Source organism: Anabrus simplex, chromosome 5, assembly GCF_040414725.1.
Source record: "Anabrus simplex isolate iqAnaSimp1 chromosome 5, ASM4041472v1, whole genome shotgun sequence".
NCBI lineage: Eukaryota > Metazoa > Arthropoda > Insecta > Orthoptera > Tettigoniidae > Anabrus > Anabrus simplex.
The window spans coordinates 343,282,158-343,294,226 of NC_090269.1; the positions used below are offsets into that span (position 1 = coordinate 343,282,158).

At 38.9% G+C, this 12,069-nt stretch overlaps 1 protein-coding gene across 2 annotated transcripts in view; it reads left to right on the top strand.

Annotated features, from left to right (window-relative positions):
• The window catches only part of Setx (Senataxin), a 491,296-nt gene that overhangs the window by 450,957 nt on the left and 28,270 nt on the right, over nucleotides 1–12,069 (top strand). The gene's annotated exons all lie outside the window — the stretch shown is intronic.

The following is a 12,069-nucleotide window of genomic DNA, read 5'->3' on the forward strand; positions in this document are numbered from 1 at the left end:
AATAATAATAATAATAATAATCATAATAATAATAATAATAATGGATTAAAAACTTAATAACTATTGTTTATTCAAAATAATATAGTTTATGATAGGTAAGTTAATTCAGAAATTCCAATATTGATCATTCTTTACATTGACACTACTTTGTAAGTATTGTTTTAAATTCAGTTGTCTTCCTGATCATCATAGCCTTCAATAAAAAAATGTCAGCTTTTCCAAGGCTTTGATTTCATAAACAAATATAATTCATCTCCTATAAGTTTGCATGGATTTGAAGTAATTAAATGAAAATCATCTTGACCTAATATATAAATTATTTCTCACATCCTCTAGGTTTCTTATTAAAGAATAAACATTCAAGACTTCATCATGTTGAAAAAAAAAAGTATTCGATTAACATGTTTCAAAGTTTTGAAATCACACAATAATAAGAAAATTAAACTTTGCAGATTAACTAAGAATTATTAATTCTGGTCATTTCATTCATATCCGATGTTCACAATTAATTATTTGATTAAAAATACGCAGAATAAGATTAGTTTCACTTTCGTAGCTTCCAATGACTACTTACCATAATAAAAAAATATATATTATTAATCATCAATAGTCATATTCAAATTACTTTCCTAAAAAAAAAAAAATAGGTAAAATTGTCCTAAATAATTTCTATGACTTAGTTGACAGTTTGCATTTATGTCAAATCACTTCATAAAATTCAATCATTTGATTGCGAGTCGATAAGGAATACCATGGATGAAATTCCTAATTCTTTAATAGTGATAGGCTAACACAATGAAGACACTAAGATCGTATTTCCTATCAATGACCTGCTATTTCAGCTTAAATCAGCTTAAACCCTAAATATAATATGAGGTTCTCTTTGAAGTTGCCATCTGAGTGTTAATTGTAGGTTACTTGAAATTATTTTTGATGACTGCAATCTATTATTGACTCGTAAGTGCATTATCAAATTGGCATTAATTCATATTATAGGTTTTTCCATATTTCACATCATTACTAGCATCTACTATAACCTTGATCCATATTTGCGTTACCTAATCCTTCATCAATTAACCGTATATGAAAATCTTTCCTTATATGTCTTCATATTTATCATAATTCAACAACTACTTTATCCAAGACACCATTATTCCATAATCTCACATTCCTTTCCTCATATTTCTCCTTATAATTATATCGCCGCATATGCAAGTATTATTTATTCAATTCAGTGTAATGCTTGACTCAATTAACTTCTCAACTCATTAAAATTAATATTTCATGGATCAACAACTAACATATTCCTAGCAATATGCACTTCACTTATCAATACATTACCACATTCAACCTATATTGACTTAAACTTAGCAATAAGTTGTCGATATTTATGAACTCGGTAACCTATTACTTGATGATGATGCTTGTTGTTTTAAGGGGCCTAACATCGAAGGTCATCGGCCCACCTATTACTTGATATAAACATGTATCGTATTTCACATTCATCAGAACTCCCTATCTTTGGCATTGCTTCTACATAATACTTCATTGACATAAATTTGGATATATTTAATTATTTTGGAAGACTACCTATAACTTCCTTAATGCATCACTATTAATTCACTCTCATTGAAACTACGTATTAAAACACTTCACGAAGATATAACGATCTATCCTTCACAAACATCATCAACCAACAACTCACCACAAGACAGAATAACATAATAATTTTAAAGTAAATTGCGAAACTTATCTTATTTTGCATGTGCTTGTGGCCGGGATAGTTGTCCTGCTACATCCTTCCTCGGGTCCATCCTTCTATGGACCTCAGTTCCATCATCTACAAGTCTCGGCAATTGAACTTGTATTCACGGGCCGTGTCGTCTGGATTCCATCAGTCGTCAACTCCATCTTTGGTTTAGCAAGCCATCACGACGATTTTGGGCACATACATGAAAAACATATCCAAAGACAATGTTAATATCATCTTCTTAGTTACAAGGCCTTCTTGTACTATTACTGTGTTTTTGTATGGTTAAAATATTGCATCAATTTATCTGCAATAGATGTTTCTAGGATGTTAATGGTAGCTTATGATCATTAATTTATTTTTGGTTCACTTTAAGTATTAGTGTTTTCTTAAGATGTGTTTCCAAAAGAAACTTTCGCTTTCCTTCAATGCAATATCAGTATAAATTCTATTGTACTTTATCTCTTTCTTCGTACTTCACTTTAAATCTCATATATTTGAAATGCACGGCAATAAGATTACGTAATATCTTCAGTTTTAGCGATTAAATTTGATATTCTTGTTTTAAAATATTATTTCCCTTCACAAAATTACTCTATCGAGCTTCACCGTGGCTTATTTCAATTCAGTGTTCAATTGTTCTCTCTGTTGACTTTAACAATTTGAAAATGGTACATTTATCTCAGTCACGGCCACTTTGATTCCACTTGTTCGTATTATTTAACTTGTATTTTCTGCCGTTTGATTTACGAAAATTTTTTAGCGTTATTCGTGGCATATGACGACTTTAAAATTCTGTATTTCATTAATTAGGACAATGAAATGGCACAGTGTATTGGACGAACGGGGCTTAGCTTCACGACTAGCAGTGGCGTATACTTAGAGCTACCAAGGCTATCAGTGAAGCCCAAGCCTCAAATGTGAACGATGGAGATCTAAAGCACATTATAATGTAAGCATCTGATATGTCGTTCCATTTACAAACCTTAAAAGCAATGAGAAAAAACGCCGCACATATTCCTGAGAACAAGGCTTCGGAGACTGAAATTGCAGCCCAGGCTCTCATCCCTTCCCTTCGATTCATCGCACGCGGCTTGCTGCTGTATGCATAATAGGAGCGGGGACTGGCGGAGGATAGGTGTGCTAGGCTTCGGTCCATCAGATCGCCACTGTTAACTATCAGCTATGCGTTACTCATCGTATGTACTTCCTCACCTCATCCTTCTGAGTTAATTATATAGATAACAGAGTGCTGGAATTTCACTCCCGTTTACTTCTACATCCTTGTAGGAAGACAGTGCAAGGCTGCTCTTTTAGGAGTAATATAATCTTATTTTCATACGCAGATCTTGTAAAATGAAATACAATCTTTCAGGTTTAGTGTTCTCCTTTGTTGGTTGGAATCGAACCCATGATCATGGGTCGGACACCACGATTGATCTCCTGAGGAAGCCAATCAACCAGTGAACGATGGGTACGACCGCTGTAAAATTCAACATTATTATTTAATAATAATAATAACAATAATAATGGTGCACGACATCTGTATAGGCTTGATGGTGATCTATTGAGGATAAAATGAATGGCGAAGACGTCATAAACACCCAGTCCCCAAGCCAGGAGAATTAAAAGTATGAGGGGGTTGATTCTGAAAATTGAACCGGGGCCATCGAACCAAAGGCAAGCATTCTATCCATTTAGCCACAAAGACGGACTTCAGTTTGCTAAACCTTAGGCTACCATCTCCACTGATCAGGTGTTGAGTATTGGTAGTGGCAGAGGCCAGGGCAGTAGCTTGTGAAACAGCTTAGCAGCCTTGACAACAAAGCAGTCTTCCTTGTTGGCTATTGGCATCAGCTCAAAATGCATAAGGCTTGACGTTCACTAAACCAACTATCGAAAAGGGTAACCTAAGTCTAGTGGTAGTCCATGTCTTGATCCTAGCATACACCACTGACGACTAGGTACCTGGAACATGTCATTGCCAAGAAGCACCGGAAATTCTCGGTGATGAGTAGTCACATGAGTGAGGCAAATCATACTTTTACACCTATTAAGCAAAACCTAGTCATCCTTAGGAAAGCTACAAAAGGTAATCATTTTAATACTTTTGATAATGTATATATTTTTCTGGACCATTTCCCAGGTAATCCCATTTACGAACACAGCTACCTCTCCCCCTCGATCTTCCCCTTCTCATCCCCCACTTGCAGCTAGCTACAAATCTTCCTCTTCTCTTCCCCCACTTCCAGCTAGCCAAGCTCCTGTACAGAATGTATTACTTAGGTATAACACTAGATGCACAGCAGCAGCCACCAAGCTTGGCCACGTTACTTAGAAAGGGAGTCAACTCTAAAGGAACAAAATAAGAATAAGCGCATTCCCTCTTCATTCTTTTTTTTCACTAATTTATTCTTTGTAATTTGCTTCTCAGTGTATTAGTTTGATTCTTTTCTTTTTCTAGCACGTTTGTGCTACATTGTTACAGATGAAAAGTTCCGCACAGTTCAGTACAGCCATAGGATTCAACCTTGCAAAGTATTTCCCTCTTCCACTAACACTTGTCGACAATAGAAGTTTTTTAATGAACATTTCAGGAGAGGCACATGTTTTAATTTTAAGAAGGATTTAAAGCATGAGACTGTTTTAATTTGTAGAAACAGTTACTTTCGATGTTAGATTTTAATTTGGACTATGAACTTATTTTAAGATTCAAGTTGAATATACTTCATACATACTGCCTATACAGTGTTTTTGATGTTTTAGATCTTGATTTACCAAGCTCGATAGCTGCAGTCGCTTAAGTGCGGCCAGTATCCAGTATTCGGGAGATAGTAGGTTCGAACCCCACTGTCGGCAGCCCTGAAAATGGTTTTCCATGGTTTCCCATTTTCACACCAGGCAAATGCTGGGGCTGTACCTTAATTAAGGCCACGGCCGCTTCCTTCCCACTCCTAGCCCTTCCCTGTCCCATAGTCGCCATAAGACCTATCTGTGTCGGTGCGACGTTAAGCAAAAAAAAAAATACATACATACATACATACATACATACATACATACATATGCCACGTCATTCCATCTTAAGTGATGGGTCGGCGAACGAGGCTTCTCCACCAGTTTGCACTTAGAAAAATTAAGATGTAGACCAAGGTTTGAAGCTTGTGTGCAAATTTTATCCAGAGATAAAAGGACGAAGTCAGGTTCATCAGCCATGGTACCATCATCCAAATACCAAATGTTTAACTCGGTATTAATGGAGTTGACAATCGACTGAAGAGTAACTACGAAAAGAGCAGGACCGAGTGGATCACCTTGTTGAACTCCACATTGAGGAAGTATAATTTCTTCTCCAAGGAAAGGTTTCGGGCAGTGATGAGGAAACGAGTAATAAATACGTGCATCATGGACAGCAGCTTCAGCTCCATTGGGAACACACGCTCCAAGTTGGTGGGGAGATAAAGTCCATAGCTGGTGTAAGGATTCTGTAGCATAAGATTTTCACAGCCAGTCGATGCCAAATGGTACTGACAGCAATAGGGCAAATGTCACCACATTTCTTCTTCATAGCAGTGAGGCACCAAAAAATAGTGGGCGAGCTTCCAAAGGGACTCTGCCAGAAATGATGAGGTCAAGTAAACCACAAAAAGATCTTATGAGTTTCTCCTTAGAATCATGCTCTTGACATTGGAGAAGATCTTTCAGGACCAACGGACGAAGGCCATCCAGTCCACCAACGGATCCTGAATGAAAAGAAGAGATGGCATTAAAAAGTTCTCTGGTCGTCACTCCAGTAACAAAAGTTGATATATTCGGAGGATCCGGAAGAACGACTGGACCTAAGTGGGCAGGATGTTTCTCACGAAGGGCTTCTAATACAGTTGTATCAGGCGTGGTGACAGTGTCAACAGAAATAAGCAATCAAATTGCTCCACGAACGTCACAGTCAGCAAGTCTGTTCTCCACGCTCTTGACATTGACTGAACTGAGAGAAGAGTGAGACTTCTGATCATGTAAAGAAGCGCAGGGTATGGCATCACAGTGGGCCTCATTCCGGCATCAAACTCTCAGTTTAACCCACGACATAAGATTGGTTAGGCACCTTATCTGATTTCTGGGGAACACGGGGAGAAGCAAAAGGAAAAAGATCAGTCCAGGCATTAGTATCGTTGGTATCCACCACGGTGAACAGCTTCACACAGAGCGTCGGCTACAGTGGAGCGAGCACCTCTAGACACACAAAGGTCACTGCGTAGGCTACTTGGAACCACCGGCAGTGCCAATGCACTATGAGAGACTTTATCTCTTTACCAAAAATTGATGCCTGCTTGGCTATCACATGATATAGATGTTGATTCCCATAGGGAATCTGAAATATTTCTCCCGAATGAGTAATTTTATTATACCACGGTATGCACTAGCCAGCGTCTTAGTAGGTGTGCTAAGTACCAACTGATGAGCCCAACCTAGCACAAGAGGGTGAAACGCTGGCTACCAGGAATGAGTTAGCTGGAAAATTTATAATGTCCAATAACGGACCATTTATATTGGTATTATAAATTTACTCATTCGGGACAAATATTTCAGATTCCCTATGGGAATCAACAACTATATCATGATCGTGTGAAGCTGAATTCCCGCACTACTACCGAAATCGCACTTCCCATCCGTCGGGCACCGACCACCATACCCCGTTCAAACGGTGTCAGCTCACGACGACGTTCCATGTTACACCTGTCACATGCACAGCCACTGCTCACAAGGTATCCTATACAATTGACGCTGGTACAGGGGGCGTGTGGTATGCAGACAACACACCTGCGCATCAGTGCTCTGTTATCCCATGACATTTGCTCAGTCAGTGTAGATATCAGGAACATTACAATGCCCAAAAATATAATTGATTTTCAGCAATGAATCGGCATAATGACTGGCTTTGAACATTCTTACTCATCAATAGACCAAGATTTTACACCATGCTATCAAAAGTAAAGGATTAAATATCTACAAAAATATCTTGACATATCTTGGGAAATATGAGGCATGTTTTTTAACCCTTTGACCTACCATTTGTTTTGGAAAAAAACTGTGGCCTTACATACTATTTATTTTTCCAGTTATTTTATGGAAATGCTGACCAATATATACACAGATATTACACTCATAAAAACAACTTTTTATTGCATAAACAACTTTTTATTGCATTCCACCCTACATTTATTGTTTGGAGAAGTCTCCTTATGTATGGAATGCTTAAAAAAGTAGGTGTCAACATACAAAGCAACCTCTTACTTGAGGTTCTCTAGTGAGGTATCCTTGGAGAGTCCCATGTTACACCACTCTGCATCGCCTGGATGGCTATAATTTCTTCTGAGTTGGAGTCCTTTTTTATGGGTAGTAGTGAGTATATCGACCCTGAAGTGTCAAGGATATACCAAGGGTTTACCAAGGAGTGGATTCCGTAAACTGACTTACATGTAACATCAGTAGATTTATTAGCTTCAAGTTCCCAGTTCCAGTCATTTCTGACGTTCCTATCTGTTGATGTTGCACGTTATGTAATTCTTGAATTATCTGTTGGCGCTGGCTTTCTGGAAATAAAATCAGATTCACCTTCACCAATATCATTTGAAGATTAATTATTTTCACTTCTAACTCGTTCATTGTGAATCTCAACATCAGTATTTTCAAGCTAATCGTGAATAACATCATCCACGCCACTCCAGACCACTGCCCTATTTGTTTAAAAATAACACATGGTTAGGTGCATTTTAGTTTTCTTATTCCAGGAGTGAGTTAACCGTTTATGATATAGAGATGAAGTTCAGGTATTTCCTGACATCTGTTGGTTACATTTTAACGCTTAGAGAACAAACCACTGAGCTCGATAGCTGCAGTCACTTAAGTGCAGCCAGTATCCAGTATTCGGGAGATAGTAGGTTTGAACCCTACTGTCGGCAGCCCTGAAAATGGTTTTCCGTGGTTTCCCATTTTCACACAAGGCAAATGCTGGGGCTGTACCTTAATTAAGGCCGCTTCCTTCCCACTCCTAGCCCTTCCCCGTCCCATCGTCGCCATAAGACCTATCTGTGTCAATGGGACGTAAAGCACCTAACAAAAGAGAACAAACCTCGCTGGCTTGGTAATCGTAAATATGCATCCGCTGGTAGTTAGTGTGCGCAGATGGGCGTATCCGTCAAAGTATGTTTGCCTTTTTACTCGGATGGAACATTCCGTTAAAGTATGGCATGAGGTTAAGTGAGTACCATTTTGATAGAGAAAAAAATTAATGCGATTTTCAAACAATTCTTTCTTTACATGTAAGGCTTTATCTTAAACTACTTCTCATTATAAGTTCCAGGCATATTAGGGCACTTATCATATCGTGAAACAAGCTTCTGACTTTCATCCTCATAGAAATCTGCTGCCTGATGTGCCAGCTACTGCAGCACAGTTGTTTTTAGGTCGCCGTCATCATCGTTGTGGCGCTGACATCCTAAATGCTTTTTCAAGTGCAGGAACAAATGGTAGTCACTAGGCCCTAGGTCAGGACTATACGGAGGATGATCAGATGGACAGTTTGGCTTATGAATGCATCACCTGCATTGCTGTACCACTCATAGAAAGTCAAAGCATTGCCTATGCAGTTGGTTTTGTGTACCTCTGTCAGCATCCTTGGTACCCAGTGTGAGCACAACTTCCGATAATCTAAGTGTCCTGATACAATGTCATAAAGAAAACTCTTTGAAATTTCAGACAACTCGTGACTTAATGATGAAATCGTAAAGCGTCTGTTTTCTCAAACCGTTGCATCAACTTTTTGCACCAAATCTTCAGTAATGACAGACAGTCACCCCCTATGTTTCTCGTTGTGGAAATTAGTATGGCCTTCTTTAAATGCTCTAACCCATTTTCTTATCATTCCTTCGCTCATAGTGTGTTCTCCATATACTTGACTAATCTGCCGATGAATTTCAACATCTTTCACATCTTTTGCATATAGAAAACTAATCTCAGCACGTACTTCACACTTGGTGGGACTGTTTCTTGTCACAGGCATTTTCAATACACACAGACAAACGTAAATACGGGTGAATGCTTCTGTAATGGTGTTTGTGGCTAGCCTACAGATGTATGTACTAAACGTGCATGATCTGAACGATGACCGAAGTTCTGCAGCAGCCATATCTGAAAACAGTACTTACTTAAAAAACATGCTTCGTAGATCAGAAAAATAATCCTAACTTTAACCTTAATGAAATATCTGAAAGAATTAATGTTCTAGAAGAAACCTTCAGTTATAATTTCAAACCAAATTTAACGTGATTTCAGTCACCTTCAACGCGTTCATCTATTTTTCATAGTCCATTAACTCCTTCTCTCCACGAACCTTGTCTCATCCCACTGTGCCTGCCCCCCTTCCCCGACACACTCTGCCAGATCAGTCTGTGCTGGATAACAGCACATGTAGCTTTTATTATACAATTCTCCACTAGCCCATGACGTGAGTAGACATTCAATACACATTCCTAATCTATCACAATGTATTATGAATCATTTGTTTTTAACATATTAATTTATATTTAATTTAATTTCCGGGTTGAACCGTGTTGTACTTGTACGCATATCACGTACAGTTTGCCCTTTGTCAAGGCGACTGAAATACCCCTACTCGATCCGAGGTAATCAGTCTCCCAGGCAGAAATTACACTACTAGAGTGGCCTTGATCTTGGCCTTTTATATCCTAGCCTTTCTGGCTGACGTAAGCCCTGGCTGTCTCTCGAGACTTCTGGAAAGTATATGTCACAGCCAGGTAGTGGGAGCTTGCCCACGCTGTTATGTAATGGGGTTGCGGCCCGTGTGTTTATGTTGTGGTCTGTATGTCTTAAACTATGAATGATAGGCATCCAAGAATTACTGATTTTGTATCCTTCTTCTAAATTTATGTTGTTCGGATGTTTCTTGATTTCGATAGCCTCGCGGATTTTCCTTTCCAGATTCCAAGAGAAACACTGAAACCTACGTGAAGGACTCCCGACATTTCATCCAGCTCCTTAAGGACCAATCAATTGAAAGTACGGACCTATTAGTAAGCTTTGACGTCACGTCACTTTTCACCAAGGTGCCGCTAACAGAAGTATTTCCGCTGTTAGACCAGAAACTTCCAGAAGACCTGTCAACAGTAGCTAAAGAATGCCTTAGCGCCACTTATTTCTATTTCAACGGGGAGTTCTACGAACAGACAGAAGGGGCCGCGATGGGGTCGCCACTCTCTCCAATAATAGCAAACATGTATACGGAACACTTCGAACAGAAAGCCTTTGCTACATCTGCCCTGAAATCGAAATCTTTTCTCCATTTTGTGGACGACACTTTTGTAATCTGGCCTCACGGGAGCAATAACCTACAGCTATTTCTCGACCATCTCAACTCCATACATGTAAATATTCAGTTCACCATGGAAATAGAAGTAGACGGAAAACTACCGTTCCTGGGTGTGCTAATAATACGTAACCCCAATGGGACGCTGAGTCGCGCAGTATACAGGAAACCCACTCACACAGACAGGTACCTACACGCCTCGTCTCATCATCGCCCTTCACAAAAGCAGGCTGTCCTAACATCACTAGTGAACAGGGCCATAGCGATATCTGACGCAGAGCACCTCGAGGAAGAAAAGGAACACCTCACGGAAACCCTTACACTCGCTCAATAACATCCGACGAGTCCTTAAAAAATCAGAAGAGAACAAAGAAAAGGCTGCCGCAGGAGAAAACAACGGGAAAGAAGAACTGACCCGCCAGAAAACAACGATACTGCCGTACATAAAAAACACTACAGGCAGGATCGGCAAGAAACTGGACAAATACAACATAAAAACTATCTATAAACCTCACCGTAAGCTAGCCCGTTACCTACCACCAGTAAAAGACACAATAGAATTACAGGCCCCTGGAGTGTATCACATTGAATGTAGCTGCGGAGCTTGTTATGTAGGTGAAACAAAACGTCTGATCTCCACCCGCCTAAAAGAACATATCCGTCACACCAAGAACCAAAACACAGATATTTCAGCAGTAGCCAAGCATTCCTACGAAACTAGGCACGGAATATCATTTGACAAGACCAAGATCCTAGCAGCTATCCCTTGGAATCTGGAAAGGAAAATCCGCGAGGCTATCAAAATCAAGACACATCCGAACAACATAAATTTAGAAGAAGGATACAAAATCAGTAATTCTTGGATGCCTATCATTCATAGTTTAAGACATACAGACCACAACATAAACACACGGGCCGCAACCCCATTACATAACAGCGTGGGCAAGCCCCCACTACCTGGCTGTGACATATACTTTCCAGAAGTCTCGCGAGACAGCCAGGGCTTACGTCAGCCAGAAAGGCTTGGATATAAAAGGCCAAGATCAAGGCCACTCTAGTAGTGTAATTTCTGCCTGGGAGACTGATTACCTCGGATCGAGTAGGGGTATTTCAGTCGCCTTGACAGAGAATACTGCAATGTATTCGAAACGTCGGCAAACTGTACGTGATATGTGTACAAGTACAACACGGTTCAACCCGGAAATTAAATTAAATAATTCTTCACACTGTGGAAGCTTCACTTGTAAGATATTAATTTATAGTTCCTGCATTCTTAGGTCTATTCATACAAAATTACATGACCTACCCAGACACCTTCTACAGTTACGAAGAATAATTTCTAGTCACATTTAAATTCTGTACTGACTATATACAGACAGCCACAGTATTACAGCAAGATTATATTTATGAAACAAAGATTTCATTGGATGGAGCTAATAATTTTTATTCACAAGATTTTACTCTCATTACACTCTCATTACATCATATTTTACTGCACTAGCTTTTAATACATATTTTATGTTAAGTAGTCTTATATAAGACTTTATAAACTAATATTCAATAATGTGCACTCATTTGTATGTCTTTTCCAATGCTGATGACAGCTCAGTGAGCCAAAACATGTACATAATAACACAAATAATCATATAATATGTTAATCAAATAATCTATAAGATTACATTATATAGTATTGAATAGGTTGAAACTTATTTCTAATTGCGATATTACAGTCAATATAGACTTTGAAATATGAATTTCATTTCTTGTAACCATCAAGTATACATATAGAAATTAAGGATGGGAATAGGAATGCACACAATGGCTAGTGGCAGGGGGAGGGGAGGGAAGACACAGACAAACCTGACTGACAGCAATATTATCTAGCAAAGGAAAATGAAATATAAGAAACAAATTTCTATTTCTCTCATCTCCCATTTCC